Source organism: Manis javanica, chromosome 7 (assembly GCF_040802235.1).
Source record: "Manis javanica isolate MJ-LG chromosome 7, MJ_LKY, whole genome shotgun sequence".
NCBI lineage: Eukaryota > Metazoa > Chordata > Mammalia > Pholidota > Manidae > Manis > Manis javanica.
This window is the reverse complement of record NC_133162.1, coordinates 22,513,956-22,535,460: the sequence shown is the minus strand read 5'-3', so window position 1 is coordinate 22,535,460 and position 21,505 is coordinate 22,513,956.

Below are 21,505 nucleotides of genomic sequence, written 5' to 3'. Positions count from 1 at the left end.
GGAATTTACCCTAAGAACGCAGCAATCAAGTTTGAGAAAGACAGATGCACCCCTATGTTTATCGCAGCACTATTTACAATAGCCAAGAATTGGAAGCAACCTAAATGTCCATTGGTAGATGAATGGATAAAGAAGATGTGGTACATATACACAATGGAATACTACTCAGCCATAAGAAGAGGAAAAATCCTACCATTTGCAGCAACATGGATGGAGCTGTAGAGTATTATGCTCAGTGAAATAAGCCAAGCGGTGAAAGAGAAATACCAAATGATTTCACTCATGTGAGGAGTATAAGAACAAAGGAAAAACTGAAGGAACAAAATAGCAGCGGAATTACAGAACCCTAAAATGGACTAACAGGTACCAAAGGGAAAGGAACTGGGGAGGATGGATGGGCAGGGGGGGATAAGGGGGGGAAGAAGAAGGGGGATATTAAGATTAGCATGCATAGTGGGGGAGGGAGAAAGGGGAGGGAGGGCTGTACAACACAGAGAGGACAAGTAGTGATTCTACATTTTGCTATGCTGATAGACAGTGACCGTAATGTGGTTTTTAGGGGGGACCTGATAAAGGGGAGAGCATAGTAAACATAGTATTCTTCATGTAAGTGTAGATTAAAGATTAAAAAAAAAAATCAGTTCCTGTGTGCTGACCTCCAATGAGTTCTACACAGTGGTATAGAGGGCATGTCAAAGTGTGGGCAAAGGGTCTGTTTGTTTCTATGCAGAAGATCAAGGCCTAGCTTGGCTACCTAGAAAATGAACTAAGATACGATATGAGGAGGAGCTTCTGGCATCAGCACTCTCTGGAGGAGTCATGCCGGGGGATGATCATCAAAAAGCCTCCACAGGGATCTGGGCGATGCTGCGGTTGTGGCTGCATCCACCCCACCATTTCCTGGACTTGCCATTGGAATGAGGAGGGAGATGTCTAGGCTGGCATGTGCATACAGTGAGACAACGAATTTGACCGGATCTGTACTGTTGGAACTTAACCAGGAGTTGGGAGGGGTGCAAGGTGTAGCACTCCAAAATCTTATGACTATAGACTATCTACGGTTAAAAGAACATATGGGATGTGAACAGATCCCAGAAATGGGTTGCTTTAATTTGTCTGACTTCTCTCAGACTGTTTAAGTACAGTTGGACAATATCCATCATATCATAGACTAATTTTCACAAATGCCTAGGGTGCCTAAATGGTTTTCTTGGCTTCACTGGAGATGGCTGGTAATTATAGATTTGCTTTGTTTATGTCACCGTATTCCTATTATGTTAATATGTGTGCGCAAGTTAGTTAGTAGTATAAAACCTATACATGCTTAAGGTGCTCTACAAGAAGATATGTCAAAGAAATAATCAGTCCCCCCATGTTTTCTTCCATATGCTACCTCTATAGCTTTTCTTCTTCCTTCCTAATTACATAATTCCTCCAGGTGGTAAAGATACCTCGAGACAAGTGCTGGGCATAGAAGCCACAGGGCATAAATCTGCAAAGAAGTAAAAAGCTAACCTTTTCAAACAATATGGCTTCTCTCTCACTTACCAACTTTACATTTCCCTGTATGGCCCCGGAAGATGACTGGTTAGCCAGAGATGGGTAAGATTTCTCAAGGGAGGAACAACCTAAGACAGGCACAGTCGCAGGGGGGCCATCAGGTGAGAAATTGGGGAACAACAGTGGTGAAGCTTAGAACCTCACCCCTCCCTGTGTTGAGAGAAAGCTTCTGCATCCATAGATGTTTTATTGCCCTTGTCTAGCTCGGATTAGCACATAGTCTACAGGCACACACCTGATCATCTACAGTTGTTCTCTTACAACACTAAACTATGTTTTCTACCTTAATCTTGCATCTACCTACCACTTCAGCAGTTTATTAAAAATAAAAATAATATTAAAGGGAGAAATGTGGGATCCACATATAAATCAAGTATAAAAATCAAACGAATATTCATATTTGACCTGATTGTTTATAGTTCATAATGCGTGATCAAAACCGAAAGTTTCTGTGATGAATGCCCTTGTACTGTTCACCATGTAAGAACTTATTCACTATGTAAGAATTCGTTCACCATGTAAGAACTTGTTTGTTATGCTTCAGAAGATTGGAGACTGAAGTAAACTAGGGTTGAGATGGATTAATGACTACATTGAGCATTGACCCCCCTATACAGAATTTTATTGTTGTTAACAACCATTTGATTAATAAATATGAGAGATGCCCTCTCAAAAAAAATTACTATAAATAGGAACAGATTTCCTGCTCACTATCACATCCAAAGAAGGTTCTAAGAACTATGAACAGAAAAATTTCTGCTTTCATTCAGTTTCTGTTTTAACTTCAGTTTCATTTTATGATTTTATAAGCTAAACTTCTTAGAAGGCATAATAATGATAATGATACCCAAGATTTATTGAGTGCCTGTTCCCCAGGCACTATGCTAAGTGAATTATCTTTTTAAAACTTCAAAACCTTATAAATTGAAGCCTGTAATTAGGCTCCTTTAATTAAAAACTCTAAAATATGGAAGTTAAAGTACTGATCCCTCAACAAAGAACATTAAGGCATGTATAAACTTTTAGAAAAGTTTTTATATAGATATACCTGAAAATTGCAAAAAATACTTAATATATGATATTTGTGCAGTAAAATTGAGTTTCATTTCTTTATATCTTGGGAGGATGCTGCCTGTTGTGCTGGAAACATGATCAATTTAGTTTTCTACATCCTTAGATGTAAGTTATTTGATCTTTATCCTGATTTGGGGGGCCTATAAAAATCCCCAAACCAGATTTTTATCATTAATAAATAATTAATATGACTGATATTTTACTGTTAGTATTAACTCATTAAGTTAGTTGTAAGTTAGCAAGTTAGTCTTAACTTGTTCTGCCTTTTTTTTTTCAGTTACAGGTTAGATGACAGTTATAATGATCTTCAGTTATTAAAGAGCAATATTTTTATAATTTGATCATAAGGTTATTAGAAGGGAAAAGGAAATTTTAAAATTGCCCACAAATAAGCCAGCTCATCAGCTAACATTCCAGTGTATCAAGAGTTGACACTGAACTTACAACAACTGACATGTTTCTTAGGGAAGTTCCAATGCTCTCAGATTATGGGGAATAGAAAATATACTTTGCAGATTGCAATATTCTTCTTTTTACCCTGCAGGATTTTCCTTACTCAACTGATCCTGCAACTTTGTGCTAGGTAGCATTTTAAAAATGAGAAGAAAATCTTCCTTCAACTACATATGACCTAAGGATTATTATTAACAGATAGGGAAATCGAGGTTTACAGAAATCAGCATTCATATAGACACTAAATGGAAAAATCAGGTTCAAAATTGGCTCCATCCCACTCTAGAATCTTCAACCCTTTATTGGTAAAGTGCAGCCCTGAGTTTCACTGTTAATATCATGCTGACCCCATATGCTATTGATCATAGGGTGTGCATAGGTCTGGTTACATGCATGTGTAAAAAATAAACTTTAAAAGGCAGAATGGCATAGAGAGCAGAGGTTTGGAGTAGGCGCCAATCTCTGAATCAGAGAATCCTGGCCATTCAGTGTTGCCTAAATCAGGACATTTTGTGAACCTCCTACAGTAGGAATTCCAGGTACTCACTTAAGCTGTTTCACAGGCTTGTGTGGACAATTGATTCATTGCTAGGTAGATTTAGTTTCATCACAGCACTAGTCACTCTGATATTTTCTTGTTTGTTCATTCATGAATTTGACTCCACCTCCCAGCCCTTTCTATCTAGAATTTAAGCTTGTAGAAAACATTTACCTTGCTCAACATGTTTACATCATGCACCCCATAACCTAGACCACTGTCTGGAACAAAAGAGATGATTCCTAGGTTTAGGAAATGAAAGAGAAGGAATGGATTTCAAAGTCTCTGGAAATGTAAAGGGCTCTTTTATTATCGGGGATTGTTATGATCATCTTATCTTCCTCATAACATTTGAAGGTGGTTAATCATTGTTCGTCTCCATTATAGATTGGGGCTTGGGCTTGGCTTGGTATCTTATCCTTCATTTCAGCTCATCATATTTGGCAGTTTCCGATTACAGGCTTTATTTTTGTTCATCAAACACAGATTCACACACACACAGATATTTGAGATTAATGACTAAACACTGAAATTCATCATTATCAAGAAGAACCAGACGTGCTGTATGGGGCCCTCTTGTTTTCTGGGAGATACTAAGCATGAAGTGGAGAGATGTTTGGGTAGCTTTTGTTATTTATTTATTTTGTTTCAGGTAATTAACTACTTCTGAGACAGAAGTGTAATTTCACTGTGGACACTGAGCCTCCAGGTAGCCAGCCTACAGGCAGAGAACGTAATCAGTGAGAGAGGAAGGGACAAAGAAAGACCGCCTTTTCCCTTGGACGGCTCATCTATTTCCATTTCCTCCTGAAAGTGTGTTAAAGCACTTATAAAGCAATCCATCTGCTGGACTGCTAGAGCTGTCCTAGGTCCATCCTTTTTGTCAGGCAATTCCTACCAGGGACCAAACAGTCTGGCACTGGTTTAACAGAACACTATTCAGAATAATCACTATTTGAATTCCTTACATCCTGGAAACCTCAAAGCATAACCATGTAGGTTGTATTTAGATAAGGATCCTGCCAGTTAGAGTTTTATTATTGTACAGTGTCTGATAGATCAATGGAAGCATGGAAAATTTTTGTCTCTCTTTTCATATACTCAGAATTAGTAAATCTGGGTCAATCCCCAACTTTTTGGTTGCTTTTCATGAAGATTTACTATAAGGTTCTTTTACAAATGGAATGACTGTATCCCCAAAACACACCCTGGAACATCCTGCATATGTGGCCAGAGATGGAAGGAGGTTCTCTGTATGTGACCCTAATCCCTGCTAAGATGTACCCCCACCATGTAAATACCAAGTCCAACTCAAATCCATAATGAGAAGAAGAAAAAATTAACATTCTTTACTATAGATCAATCGTATAATAGTATTCACTTAAAAATATCTTCCCATCCCTTAGCCCATTCAATTGTACCAAAATTCTACAGAGCAAATTGTTGTGGCATCATTTCCCCTATGATTTCAAGGGAAGAGAACTGGCTCATAGTGTTCCAATCTTGAACTCTTGCTCCAACTTTACTTTAGTGGTACCATTACATCTAAAAGGTAGGCTGAAATAATTCATCACATGATGTTGTCAACATTCAAACTTTTCTTAACTTATGAAACACTGATTCAAGAAAACAGTCCATTGTAAGACAACTCTTTAGATGCAAGTTAAAAATCTTAAGAGATTGAAGTGGCTCACCACTTTACAGTGTGCAAGGTTATTACATACATCAGCTCATCCGGAGGCTTGCTGCTGCCTTTTGGCAAAGGCCGAGGGAAGTCTCTTCATCTCTAATGTGGCATCTTAACAAGTTTTGGGGGTGGTGGTGAAAATTATTTCCTCCAAGCCCCACAGCTGGAAAATGGTTGAGCTGAGATTCATCCCCAAAATCCCTTACTTGCTTTTCATACAGAGTTCTTTTCAATAACAAACCACCTTAGTGCATTTCAAGTAGGATTTGGTATGCAGAGATTTGACTGACAGACCACCTTTCCTAGCTTTCCTTTGGCTTACCACTAAACAGATATTCCAGGAAGTGCTTGTGAATATTCAACTGATGCCCAGTCTCAGAAAGTATCAGTGAGGTGCATCTAGGTTAGAAAAGAAGCCACATGCTGGTGATTAATATTGACGTCTGTATAACACATTGCTCCAGTCCGCCAGTTGGGGGCCCCCATGACTCCACCTACTCAGTCTAAGAAAATTTTATGTCAGCAGTTAGGCTGAAGTTGTTAGTCCCCAACCAGCTCAAGAACTTCCTTTCCTCTCCCTTTTCAACACGTATTCCTGCATTGTTTTACTGCAAAATTTCCTGGCACCATCTTTGTAAATCATTTGTTTTAATACCCTTGTATTTTTTGAGATCTTCACAGATGAGAACAGAGGACCAAAGTCTCTCTTTCTCTCCCTTTTGTTCTTATTTCTCTCATTACTGTTCCTATGGAGGTGGTCCTCTGAGCCTGTAAGGACCCTCTCTGGAACCTTCTGCCATTTTTATGGACTTTGCTCATTTTCCTTGGTTAATTATCTTGTGGTTTATCTCTCCAAGATTATTAAAAGTCAGATGAGGGCAGAGATAGTTGACTATATTATTTTATGATACTGACCTGTCTAGTACCTTCCAGATCGGAAATGCTAGAAAATTATCTACATAATGCTTGATGTTTTTTTTCTGACCTAACCATCCATACCGAGGAAGTGATCATATTTCCCTTAGTGGAAAATTTGTTAATCACAGCCTAACACAGAAAATGCATAATTGGTAATATATGTATATTTTGGAAGGATGCCCAAGAGTATACTTCTAAAAATATTTATTTCTCAAAGAACCCACTTGGGAAACCATCTGTGGTTATTGCATTTTTAATATAAATAACTAGTATTTGGCCTATATTGAGTGCTTAAAATGTGTCAGGTAACTGTTTTATATATTTTATGTCTATTAATTCATGTAATCCTCACAAGAAGCAACCTTTGGAGAGGTAGAAGAGTGATGGGGTTAAAAGGGTGTGCCCGCCAGACAGGCTTCATTCAGTGCGCGATTTATATGCTTCTGGACCAAGAGTTTCCTTGAACACAGGAATTTGGTTTTGCTAATCAGTTCCTAAAACACATTAAATGCTTAATAAATATTTAGTGAATGAAGGAATCAATAAAAGAATGCTGATATTGCTTGAAACCTTTTTTGGACCCCATGTTAGAAATTTTTATGTAAGAAATCAGTCCCATTATACTATAAGCATCCCTCCTTTCAGTCCAGGAATGGTATTTTTCAGCTTGATGAACCATCCCAATCACCAGATTTGGCTCCAATGACCTTTGGATAAATTCCCCAAATCAATGAAATTGCCTCTTGAAGGAAATAGGTGTAAATCAGGGTTTCTCATCCTTGGTACTACTGACATCTTGGGTTGGCTGATTCTTTGTTGGAGGGGTTTTCCTCTGCAATACAGGATATCTACTAGCCTCCTGCTTTCTACTCACTAAGTGTCAATAGCATCTGCCCTCTCTCCACCCCCAGCTGTGATAGCCAGGAGTATCTCCATGCATTGCCAAATGTCCCAGAGGTGTCAGGGATGGGACCAAAGCCCTCTGATTAAGAGCCACTATTGTAAATCATTAATAGGATTTTTCTTTTTTTACTGAAGTGCAAGTATTTGCTTTTCTGGCAGTTCTCCAAAAAAAAGATACCCTGACCTGACCTGAGAAATGGCAGCGTCTTTGGAATGAGTAACATACCTCCCTAAAAGGACTACTTTGGAAAGAACAACACATTTTGATGTTTACATTCTTGTGAGTTTGCACAAATTAAAAAGAAGTCGATTCATTTCATTGTTGTATAGCACATCTTCCTCTGTCAGTTCCAGAGGTGCTCCTTAATGAATCTCTCATTTGTGAGATGAGAGAGGGATCTGAGGGGTGATATGGCCTAGTTGAATGAACTCAGTCTCTGGCATTTGCCTCTGAGAGACCTGAGAGCTTCCCTTGATGGCCGTCCCTTCTCCGGTGGCTCCTTCCACTCCAGCTCCTGTATGTTCCCTCTCACTGTGTGGCCTCTAATAATTCACACTCCTTCTCCAGAACTGCATCTGCTTCACAGTTCACCTCAGATGCCTCACCATCAGAAAGGATGAGGATATTTCTCCAGCAGTCGTAGCCTCCTGCCTTTCCAGAGCATAGCCTTGTAACCTGCCCCATAATTACTGGTAAATACCCTGACTATGCACAGCCATGGGGATGATGGACTGGTCATGGCAGATTGACTGAAATGACAGGAAAAACCACTCCTCTTCCTTGGCCTTGAAGCCCCAAAAGAGAAGAGCAGATAACTGCACAGCTCACGGACTGTAACTATCAATTTGATTTAGCAAATGCAAAGCTACTCTGACAGTCCAGCAGCCACTTAGTGGCCTGCAATCATCAGCATTAATTTGTTCACATTTCCCCCTGCAAATTGCTAATTGGTTGAACTGAGCAGCAGTTGGGCTATGCTGCTGAGGAGGAAGAAGGAAGTTTGAGCTGTATCATTTTCTTGCTGCATATATTTAGCTTAAAGGGGATGCTAAAGGACAAACTGTTTCTGAACTCTTCTGGCAACTTAGAATGACAGTCCTTTTATTAATATACAGATGTTATTAATTCTGTGTATTCTGGATGGCATTCCAAGTCTTTCAGGTTAAACACCATGTCATTTGCTGGAGTTGCTTGAAGGGTAAGTGGACTAAAACATTCTATTACCATTCCTTTATCAAGTCTTTACATGTATTTACATTTTATTCTCATAATTGAATATTAAGTTATCAAAGAGACCTTGCTTAATAGTATCAGTGTGTTGATTATTCTCCATAGCCAGCCTCCCCTTCTCCAGTTCCCAAGTATTTGTGCTTTGCTTCCTGCTCTGGTACCTTGGGAAACTCCTATCAACTATATTACTCATTCTTGCCTTCTGGTTTACCATCAGGTTTAGATAATAAAAGTCAAAAGGAGACTGTAACTGAGGAGGATAGAGGAGGGCTTTTCTTGCTCACTTCCTCTCTGCCTTGGTTAACATTTCTGTATTGGCAGCTGTCCCACAACTACACCTCTATTTATCATCAGCCTTTGGTAATGTTCCTTCCCCTTTCTCTCCATATCTAGACATAGCAATGGTTTCTGATCGCTGCTACTTTCTAGGTGCCTCAACATAGGTTGATGGTTTCTTTAAACCTGCCCACACTTCTGCTGGCAGAACTTTCATTAAATTCTCTTTAAAATGCTATCTCATTTCACTATTATTTATTTTATGAGCTTGATACTTTCCATAGGCTTTTATTTAACAAACGTTTATTTTGTACATAGTGTACAAGGTGATGGGTGTTTGGCTGTAAGCCAGACAGAAAGAACTGCTGTCCTCAGGGAATTCATAGTTTAATTGCAGTGCAAGAGATTAAATAATTATTTGGAAATGAGATCTTCTAGCATAGTGGGGATTTGAGAGTTGATTATCACCCAATGTCCATAGTTTACAGTAGGGTTAACTCTTAGTGGTGTGCATTCCATGGATTTTGACAAATGTATAATGACATGTATTTACCATTGTATTATTGTACAAAATAATTTTACTATCTGAATCATCCTCTATGCACTTTTTATCCCTCCCTTATGTCTAACTATGGGACAACAACTAATTTTTCTACTATCTCCATAGTTGTGCCTATTCCAAAATATCTCCCAGTTAGAATCATACAATATGCTGCTTTTTTAGATTGGCTTCTTTCATTTAAAAATATGCATTGAAAATTACACCACATTTTTCCATGGCTTGATAGCTCATTTCTTTTTAGCACTGGATAATATCCCATTGTCTTAGTGTATCACTGTTTATTTATACACTAATCTACTGAAGGATTTCTTGGTTGCTTTGAAATTTTGGCAATTATGAGTAAAAATACTATAGACATGCTTATGCAGATATTTGCATGGGCATAGTTTTCAATTCATTTGGGTGAAATACCAAGGAGTGTGACTGCTGGATCATATGGTAAAAATATGTTTAATTTTGTAAGAAACTGCCAAACTGTCTTCCAAAGTGGTTGTACCAGTTAGTACTCCTACCAGGAATGAATGAGAGTTCCTGTTGCTCCACATCTTCACCAGCATTTAGCATTGTCAGTGTTTGAGATTTTGACTATTCTAATAGATGTGTAGTAGAATATCATTTTTTTTTTAGCTTCCATTCTCTTATTACATATGAGGCTGAACATTTTTTGATATGCTTACTTCCCATGTTATATCTTCTTTGGTGAAATGTCTGTTAAGGCCTTTGGCCAATTTTTTAATCAAGTTGTTTGTTTTCTTATTATGGAGTTTTAAGAGTCCTTTGTTTATTTTTGATAATCTTTTTTCAGATAGGTCTTTTGCAAATATCTTCTCCCAATTTGTGGCTTATTTTCTCATTCTCTTGGCATTGTCTTTTGCAAAGCAGAAAATTTGATTTTAATCAAGTGCAGCACATCAATTATTTATTTTCGTGGATCTTGACTTTGGTGTTGTATCTAAAAAGTCATCGAGGATCTCTCCTATATTATCTCATAAAAGTCTTATGATTTTGAGTTTTAGATTTAGGTCTGAGATCCATTTTGAATAAACTTTTGTGAAGGGTCTAAGGTCTGTATGTAGATTCATTTTTGTATATGTGATGTCCAGTATTCCATCACCATTTATTAAAAAGACTATGTCTTCTCCAATGTATTGCCTTTCCTCCTTTGTCAAAGATCCATTGACTATATTGGATTAAAGATGGCAGTGTGAGAGGAGAGACAGAGGCTTCCTCCTGAAACTGGATACAATTAGAAAATTTAATTGGTGCAACTAATCCTGAGAGAGCAACAGGAAAGAGGTGGGCATCAGACTGCACACACCTGGAGAAAAGAGCAGATCTCAGTGAACGGGGTAACATACCAGAGCTGTGGCTCCGCAGGACCTGAGCCCCTCCCCCACCCCACCTCAAGAGCAGGAGGAAGAGAAAGGAGCAGGGAGGGAGCGGAAGGCCTGGGACTGCTGAATACCTAGCTCCGGAGATATGCGCTGGGAGCACAAACCTACATTTCATGGTGCTTTCATGAGACTTGCATGACTACTGGGTTGTAAAGTTAATACAGGCAGAATTCCTGGGGAGACTGGGATTCCGGCTGCTTGTGGAAAGCAGGGATACATATCTGGCTGCTCTGGGACAAAAACTTATACCTGTGTGCCCGGCCCACTGGCTCAGGCAGTGGAGACATGCACAGCAGCCAGGAGGTAGGGAACAGCTCTTTCCTACCCCCAGGCACCAGTACTGCTCCCCACCGCTCCCCTGCAAACCCTGACATTGCTTCAGAATAGAGCTTCTGGACACTAGAGGGCGCCATATACAAACATGAACCACCAAAGGAACCTTGTCCAGAGTAAAATTGTTAATACAACTCTGGAGAAAGATTTAAATGATATGAACCTCGTGACTCTTACTGAAAGGGAGTTCAAAATAAAAATCATCAACATCCTAATGGAGGTACAGAAAGACATCCAAGAACTCAGAAATGAATTCAGGTGAGAGATCCAATCATTAAAGAACACGATGGAGGGTATTAAAAGCAGGTTGGATATGGTGGAGGAGACAATAAATGAAATAGAAACTAGAGAAGAGGAATACAAAGAAGCTGAGGCACAGAGAGAAAAAAGGATCTCTAAAAATGAAAGAATATTGAGAGAACTGTGTGACCAATCCAGGTGGAACAATATTCGCATTAAAGGGATACCAGAAGAAGAAGAGAGAAAGGGATATAAAGTGTCTTTGAGGAGGTAGTTGCTGAAAACTTCCCCAATCTGGGGAAGGACATAGTCTGTCAGGCTGTGGAGATCCACAGATTCCCCAACACAAGGGACCCAAGGAAGACAACAGCAAGACACATAGTAATTAAATGGGAAAGATCAAGGATAAAGACAGACTGTTAAAAGCAGCCAGAGGCAGAAATAAGATCACATACAAAGGAAAGCCCATCAGACTAACATCAGACTTCTCAGCAGCAACCTTACAGACCAGAAGGGAGTGGCATGATGTATTAAATGCCATGAAATAGAAGGGCCTGCAACCAAGATTACTTTATCCAGAAAGATTATCATTTAAATTCAAAGGAGGGATTAAACAATTTCCAGATAAGCAAAAGCTGAGAGAGTTTACCTCCCACAAACCATCTCTGCAGGAGGGACTGCTATAGATGGAAGTGTTCCTAGGGTTGGATAGCTGTTACCAGAGGTAGTAAAATCACGGGAGGGTGGAGCAGCTGATTACGAGGCAAATGCAAAATTAAATTGACTACCCCCAAAGTCAATCAAGGGATAGACAAAAAGTACAGAATTTGATACCTAATATAAAAAGAATGAAGGAGGAAGAAAAAGGAGGAGAAATAGAAAAAAACCTTTAGATTGTGTTTGTAACAGCATACTAAGTGAGTTAAGTTAGACTCTTAGATAGTAAGGAAAGTAACCTGGAACCTTTGGTAACCATGAATCTAAAGCCTGACATGGCAAAAAGTACATATCTATCAATAATCACCCTAAATGTAAATGGACTGAATGCATCAATCAAAAGACATAGAGTCACTGAATGGATAAAAAAATAAGACCCATCTATATGCTGCTTACAAGAGACTCACCTCAAACTCAAAGACATGCACAGAATAAAAGTCAAGGGATGGAAAAAGATATTTCACACAAACAATAGGGAGAAAAAAGCAGGTGTTGCAGTACTAGAATCAGACAAAATAGACTTCAAAACAAAGAAAGTAACAAAAAATAAAGAAGGACATTACATAATGATAAAGGGCTCAGTCCAACAAGAGGAAATAACCATTATAAATACATATGCACCCAACACAAGAGCACCAGCATATGTGAAACAAATACTAACAGAACTAAAGGAGGAAATACACTGCAATGCATTCATTTTAGGAGACTTCAACACACCATTCACTCCAAAGGCCAGATCCACCAGACAGCGAATAAGTAAGGACACAGAGGCACTGAACAACACACTAGAACAGATGGACCTAATAGACATGTATAGAAGTCTACATCCAAAAGCAGCAGGATGTACATTCTTCTCAAATGCATATGGAACATTCTCCAGCATAGACCACATACTAGGCCACAAAAAGAGCCTCAGTAAATTCCAAAAGATTGAAATCCTACCAACCAACTTTTCAGACCACAAAGGTATAAAACTAGAAATAAATTGTACAAAGAAAGCAAAAAGGCTCACAAACACATGGAGGCTTAACAACACACTTCTAAATAGTCAATGGATCAATGACCAAATTAAAATGGAGATCCAGCATTTTATGGAAATAAATGACAACAACAAACACAAAGCCCCAACTTCTGTGAGACGCAGCAAAAGCAGTCTTAAGAGGAAAGTATATAGCAATCCAGGCATATTTAAAGAAGGAAGAACAAACCCAAATGAATAGTCTAATGTCACAATTATCGAAATTGGAAAAAGAAGAACAAATGAGGCCTAAAGTCAGCAGAAGGAGGAACATAATAAAGATCAGAGAAGACATAAACAAAATTGAAAAGAATAAAACAACAGAAAAAATCAATGAAACCAAGAGCTGGTTCTTTAAGAAAATAAACAAAATAGATAAGCCTCTAGCCAGACTTATTAAGAGAAAAAGAGAATCAACACACATCAACAGAATCAGAAATGAGAAAGGAAACATCACGATGGACCCAACAGAAATACAAAGAATTATTAGAGACTACTATGAAAATCTATATGCTAAGAAGCTGGAAAACCTAGAAGAAATGGAGAACTTCCTAGAAAAATACAACCATCCAAGACTGATCAAGGACGAAACACAAAATTCACAAATATATCAAAAGGATCATACACCACGACCAAATGGGATTCATCTCAGTGATGCAAGGATGGTACAACATTCAAAAATCCATCAACATCATCCACCACATTAACAAAAAGAAAGACAAAAACCACATGATCATCTGCATAGATGCTGAAAAAGCATTTGACAAAATTCAACATCCATTCATGATAAAAACTCTCAGCAAAATGGGTATAGAGGGCAAGTACTTCAACATAATAAAGGCCATATATGATAAACCCACAGCCAACATCATACTTAACAGCGAGAAGCTGAAAGCTTTTCCTCTGAGATTGGGAACAAGACAGGGATGCCCACTCTCCCCACTGTTATTCAACATAGTACTGGAGGTCCTAGCCATGGCAATTAGACAAAACAAAGAAATACAAGGAATCCAGATTGGTAAAGAAGAAGTTAAACTGTCACTATTTGCAGATGACATGATATTGTACATAAAAAACCCTAAACACTTCACTCCAAAACTACTAGAACTGATATCAGAATACAGTAAAGTTGCAGGATACAAAATTAACACACAGAAATCTGTGGCTTTCCTATACACTAACAATAAGCCAATAGAAAGAGAAATCAGGAAAACAATTCCATTCACAATTGCATCAAAAAGAATAAAATACCTAGGAATAAACCTAACCAAAGAAGTGAAAGACCTATACCCTGAAAACTATAAGACACTCCTAAGAGAAATTAAAGAGGACACTAACAAATGGAAACTCATCCCATGCTCATGGCTAGGAAGAATTAGTATCATCAAAATGGCCATCCTGCCCAAAGCAATATACAGATTTGATGCAATCCCTATCAAATTACCAACAACATTCTTCAATGAACTGGAACAAATAGTTCAAAAATTCATACGGAAACACCAAAGACCCCGAATAGCCAAAGCAATCCTGAGAAAGAAGACTAAAGTGGTGGGGATCTCACTCCCCAACTTCAAGCTCTACTACAATGCCATAGTAATCAAGACAATTTGGTACTGGCACAAGAACAGAGCCACACACCAGTGGAACAGATTTGAGACTCCAGACATTAACCCAAACATATGTGGTCAATTAATATTTGATAAAGGAGCCATGGACATACAATGGGGAAATGACAGTCTCTTCAACAGATGGTGCTGGCAAAACTGGAGAGCTACATGTAAGAGAATGAAACTGGACCATTGTCTAACCCCATATACAAAGGGAAACTCAAAATGGATCAAAGACCTGAATGTAAGTCATGAAACCATAAAACTCTTAGAAAAAAACATAGGCAAAAATCTCTTGAACATAAACACAAGTGACTTCTTCATGAATATATCTCCCTGGAAAAGGAAAACAAAAGCAAAAATGAACAAGTGGAACTATATCAACCTGAAAAGCTTCTGTACAGCAAAGGACACCATCAAGAGCACAAAAAGGTACCCTACAGTATGGGAGAATATATTCGTGAATGACAGATCTGATAAAGGCTTGACATCCAAAATATATAAAGAGCTCACTCACCTCAAGAAACAAAAAGCAAATAATCCAATTAAAAAATGGGCAGAGGAGCTGAACCGACAGTTATCCAAAGCAGAAATTCAGATGGCCAACAGACACATGAAAAGATGCTCCACATCGCTTGTTATCAGAGAAATGCAAATTAAAACCACAATGAGATATCACCTCACACCAGTTAGGATGGCCACCATCCAAAAGACAAACAACAACAAATGTTGGTGAGGTTGTGGAGAAAGGGGAACCCTCCTACACTGCTGGTGGGAATGTAAATTAGTTCAACCATTGTGGAAAGCAATATGGAGGTTCCTCAAAATGCTCAAGATAGACTTACGATTTGACCCAGGAATTCCACTTCTAGGAGTTTACCCTAAGGATGCAGCACTCCAGTTTGAAAAAGACAGATGCACCCTTATGTTTATCGCAGCACTATTTACATTAGCCAAGAAATGGAAGCCAGTAGATGAATGGATAAAGAAGATGTGGTACATATACACAATGGAATATTATTCAGCCATAAGAAGAAAACAAATCCTACCATTTGCAACAACATGGATTGAGCTAGAGGGTATTATGCTCAGTGAAATAAGCCAAGTGGAGGAAGACAAATACCAAATGATTTCACTCATCTGTGGAGTATAAGAACAAAAGAAAAACTGAAGGAACAAAACAGCAGCAGAATCACAGAACCCACAAATGGACTAACAGTTACCAAAGGGAAAGAGACCGGGGAGAATGGGAGGGTAGGGAGGGATAAGGGCAGGGAAGAAGAAAGGGGGTATTATGATTAGCATGTATAATGTGGGGGGTGGGGGAAAAGGGAGGGCTTTTCAACACAGAGAAGACAAGTAGTGATTCTACAATGTCTTACTATGCTGATGGACAGTGACTGTAATGGGGTTTATGGGGGGGACTTGGGGTAGGGGTGAGCCTCGTAAACATAATGTTCTTCATGTAATTGTAGATTAATGATAACAAAATAAAATGAAATTTAAAAAATTTTTTAAAATAAAAACCAATGGGAAGAAAAAGCAAAAAAAAAAAGATCCATTGACTATATTTGTGTTGGTCTATTTCTGAGCTGTTCATGTTATTTAATTATTCCTTCACTAGACCCATGCTGTCTTGCTAATTGTATCTTTATAGTAAGTCTTGAATTTGGGCAGTTCAGTCATCATCTTCCAATTTAGTTCTCATTCAATATTGAGTTGGCTATCTTGGGGATTTTTCTTCTCCAAGAAAATGTTAGAGTGGGCTTATTAATATCCATAAAATAACAAGCTCAGACTTTGTTTGGAACTGCATTGAATCCATAGGTCACATTGTGAAGAACTGACCTCTTGACAATATTGTCTTCCTATCCATGAACATGGAATATCTACCTCTCTGATTATTTAGTTCTCCTTTGGTATCTTTTATCAGAGTTTTGTAGTTTGTCTCATATTGATCTTGCACTTATTTTTTAGATTTAGATGAAAGTATTTCATTTCTTCCTTCCCAATTGGTGTATTTTTTATTTCCTTTTCTTTCTCTTACTCTATTAACTGGAATTCCCAGTACAATGTTGAAATGCAGTGGTGAAGGGGACATTTTTGCTTAGTTCCTGATCTTAGCAGAAAAGGTATAGTTTCTTACCAATAAGTATAATCTTACCTGTAGGATTTTTGTAGATATTCCTTATCAAGTTAAGGATTTCCTCTCTATTCCTAATTTGCTGGAAGATTTTATCATGAATAGGTATTGAAGTTTGTTAAATGTTCTTATTGCATCTATTTAAATGACAGTGTCATTTTTCTTTCTCAGGGTTTTGAGATGATGGATTACATAAATTCAGTTTTGAATGTTGAATCAGTCTTGTCTATTTTGGATAAATTCCTCTCGGTTGCAGTATATAATTCTTGTTATACATTGTTGGATTCAATTTGCTAATATTTTGATAAAGATTTTTGCATCCTGGTAGCCTTGTAGAATGAGTAAGGAAATGTTCCCTTTGATTGCATCTTCTGAAATAGATTGTAGAGATTTGGTATAATTTCTTCCTTAAATGTTTCATAGAATTCACCAGTGAGCCCATCTAGGCCTGAATCTCTCTATTTTGGAAGGCTATTTACTATTGATTCAATTTCCTTAACAGCTCTAAGCCTATTCAGATTGCCTATTTCTTGTGTGAGAGTTGGAAGATATCTTCCAAAGAATTGGAATATTTCATTTCATATAGGTCAGCAATGTTCTTGGCATGGAATTTTTTATAATATCCCCTTATTATCCTTTGAATGTCCATGGATTTATATTAATCCCTTCTTTCATTTCTGATATTAGCAATTTGTGTCTTCCCTCTTTTATCTTAACCTGACTAGAGGCTCATTGATGTTATAGATCTTTTCAAAGAACCAGATTTTGGTTTTATTTATTTTCTCTATTAAGAAAAGCCCTATCCAGCTACTAATGAGCCCATCAAAGGCATTCTTCATTTCTATTAGTGTTTCTGATTTCCAGCGTTTTAAAAGTAATTTCCTAGAATTTTCATCTCTGCTTACATTATCTGTCTGTTTTTCATGTATCTGCTTATTCATTAAATCTCTTAGCTTTTTAAGCATAGTTTTAAAAAATTTCCTGGTCTGCTTATTCTGGCATTCCTGTTATTGACTCTGGTTCTGATACTTGTTCTATCTCTTCCAACTGTGATTTTTGTTTTTTAGTATGTCATGTGAGTTTTTGTTAAGAGGTGGACATGATGCATTGGGTAAAAGGATCTGCAGTACAGGTCTTCAGTCATGTGGTGGTAAAGTATAGGTAGAGAGGAAGCTTCTCCAGTCCTATGATTTGGTATCAGTCTTGATGAGCCTGTGCTCCTGGACTGTGGACTTTATCTGAGCTTTTTAGTGGCTCCCTCGCCCCCTCCTCTACCCCCCAACTCTTAGCTGGGACAGGATAGCTGGAAGGGGCTGGAGTTGTATGCTTCCCTCCCCCACAAGTGGGCTAGAGGGGACTGCAGGTGGGTATCTCCCCTCACCCAGGCAGTTTAGGCTCTAATATAACCCCAGCAGTTAGGCTCCGGTAAGATATTTTTTTCTGAGGGCAGGCTTTGTTAAGAACAGAATGTTGTGGTATATTTCAAAATTGTTCCTTTTACTCCCCCCTCCTCCCTTCTGGAAACATGAGGCGATTTTTCTCTTATTCACTATGAGGGCCTGGTAAAGCTCCTGGGTATTAAACTCCCCAAAGTGTGAAACCCCCCTATGATGGGGTCCCCTGGAATTTTTATGTCTCAGGTTTGTCCACACTGAGCCTCCAGCAATTTGTTAGTTATAGTTTAGGTTTTCTTACTCCCATATTAGTACCCAAGGTTGTTTCTGTGAGATATTTGTGATCTCTGTGTTCACTTTTCTCTCCAGTTTTGGTGGCAATGCTTGGCCCTTCCCTCCCTTCTTTGACAGATCTAAGAAGAGTTGTTGATTTTTCAATTTGTTCAGCTTTTCACTTGTTGTTAGGACAGAATGAAGACTTCTAAGGTCCTTACATACCAAATCAGAAGCCAGAAGCACAATATTAGTATCTTTATTTTACAGGTTAGAGAAGTAAACTACCTGGTCCTGGGTCACAACATGAGCAATGTTCAGCATGAAAACCCAACCCTGAGTCTATTTACTCCAAAGCCAAAGCATTTAGCCACTGAAGTGTACAGAAACTCTTGTTCCCAATTTCAGCTCAGTTCCTTGAATTAGATGCTTTTAAAATCTATTTTGATCAACTATAAAATAAACACAGTCAGAGTGAAGAGAAAGACCCATTCTGACTTTCTTCTGAGACACCAATGAGGTCATGTCTGGTTTTTATTCAGTCCCATAAGTAAATTATTTTTTCACAATGGAGACAAAAGCTTAACCCTGTCATTTTCTTCTTCTTTTTCTTTCGCTATTAATATTACGAGGGTCCAGTGCATCTACAATCTGAAGGCCCCTGAAAGACCACCCATTGGGCACAACTGCTTTAGAGTTCAGTTGTTGAGTTTTGGTGTGCCAAAGTTAAATATTTCCTCTAGGTAAAGTTCAGATATATGTTAACTTAATCCGCTCCTTTAAGCTCAAGCCTGAGAAGAAGAGATCTAAGCTGTCTGTCTCCTTAAAGGGACGGAGGGAGAAAATCTTTAGTTTCTGGTACATTTCTTTTATAAATGATAGAAAAAGTACTGGATGGGAACAAAGGACATAGGCTTCAATGCTATTTATTTGCTATCAGTGACAACTGACAACATGTCTGAAATCTTTGGCCCTATTACCCCATGAGAGAGTTGAAAGTACAGATCATATGTTTTACGACTTTAAGTCTAATAAAATAGTACTCCATTGTGCTTCCTGTCTAAAACAAAGGGTGGTCACGCCTGGAGTCTTCTTTCTCTTAGAGACAGAATCTTAGAGATGGGGGAGGGGCAAGGACTCATGCTGTCCTTTCCTTATATTGATTGTCCTTTTCGTAGATTTATTTTCTCCATAATTAGGTTGTAATCACTTTATAGCATTCTCCAAGGGAATAAACACTGGTCAGCTTTTCCATCTGCCATTTTTTTTATAGTCAGAAAATAAAACCTTTTAATCTGTTTTGTGTCTTATGCTAAACACATAAATGATAGAATTAAATATGTCATGTCATTTATAGTGTGAAGTCTTATAAAAGGCATAGGAGACACTGCTGTCCTAGAATAGTTTTAAATCTGCTTAGAGAAACAAAACCAACACATGTGAAACTGAGGACAAAACATACAGCATATGGGCAGGGCTAGTGAACTAGGACCTGGACCATCTGTGATGAGGATTATGCGCCTCTAGCAACTCACATCAGCTCATGGGGCCTGGATGGGGATAATGGCGATGAAGTCACATGGGGCTTCCCAATCTTGCTGATCACTTGTATGTCACACTCATGACTCTACTGTCCTGTGGGCCCTACTGCATTTGCCTTGTCCTGTTACTCCACCATCCTCCTAGAAAATTTACACCTTCTCTTCTTGCTCTTCCAATACCTCCTTTTTCATCCTTAATCTCATTTGATGACCTCAACTTCTATTTCCTGGAGAAAAGAGAAGTAATTAGAAGAACACTTCTGTAGTACCCCACCCCCGTAAGTCCGTCCTCAGTATCTACACAGTCAGTCTCCTTGCTGGTCCCGTAAGTGAGTGCTCCATGCTCTGGGACTCCCCCGTCACCCACATCCCATGTCCTGTCACCTACCTTGGTACACCACTTCAGGAAATCTCTCTCTCCCTCTCCCTCCCTCTCTCTCTTTCTCTGTCTACTGCATCTTTAATTTTTTCTCTCTCAACTGCATTATTTCCTGAGCTCACAAACAACCTATGTATTTATTTTTTTAAGATGAGATAACATGTGTGTATCTTGTTTCCACTTATTTTGTCCAGCTAGCTCAACAACTCCAACATTTTTATACCCCCTTTCATCAAATCTCCATGAGCGTTAACATGCCCTTTGTTAAGGATTCCTTTTATGTGGTATTGGGACACCACTTCTTCCTGTTTTTCCTCTTCTATAATTGGACATTTCTTTTCCATATCCTGTACTGCTTTCTCTGTGTCTTTCTGATGGCTGCATATTGGGGAGGATGCCCCAGAGCTCAGTCCTTTCACCATTTCGTCTCCTGACTATATAAACTATGTGTAAGTTGAGAAATCCAAGACTTGGATGTCTGCACTGAACATGTCACATGGGCCTCACACTTTTGTATATACTGGCTCTCTATATCTCCACTTCAGATGGCTGAACAGCATCTCAGCTTAACATTTCCAAAAATGACTTCCTAGACACCCCTCCTACCTGTTCCTCCATCAGTGTCAGTAAATGACACCTCCATCTCTCATGTCACTATGGCCAAAGCCTTAGACTATCCTCTTTTTCTTACACATCACACTAACAGATCTTATCATTGCCACTTCCGGAATACATTCGTAATTCTATATTTTAGCCCCTTTAATCCTACCTTCCTGATGCAAGTCACCATCATTGCCTACTCAGCTTTTTAGAATAACCTCTCATGATTATTTCTTTATCATCATCTAGTTTAATTTTCAATACAGTAGCCAGATCAAATCTACAAAAATGCAAATTGCGTCAAGTGTGCCTCAGCTCAAAGCCTTCATTGCATTCGTAATTGACTCAGAGTAAATGTCAAAGTTCTTACCATGACCTACAAGGCCCTTCATGTTCTAATGAGGAGGTATTTTCCTGAGCTCACCCACAACAGTTTCTTTGGTGGTCATCAAATACACTAAGAAGGCTTCCACTGCAGGGCCTTTGCATTTCCTCTTTTTTCTGCCTGAACTTCTCTTCTCCAGATAGTTAGATAGCTCACTCTATCACCCCTTTCAAGTCTATTAAAATGTCACATTATGGAGGATAACCTCCATTATCACCATTTGTAAACACTGCATCCTTTTTACCTCCTTACCCTGCTTAATGATCTGTGGCTTTATGT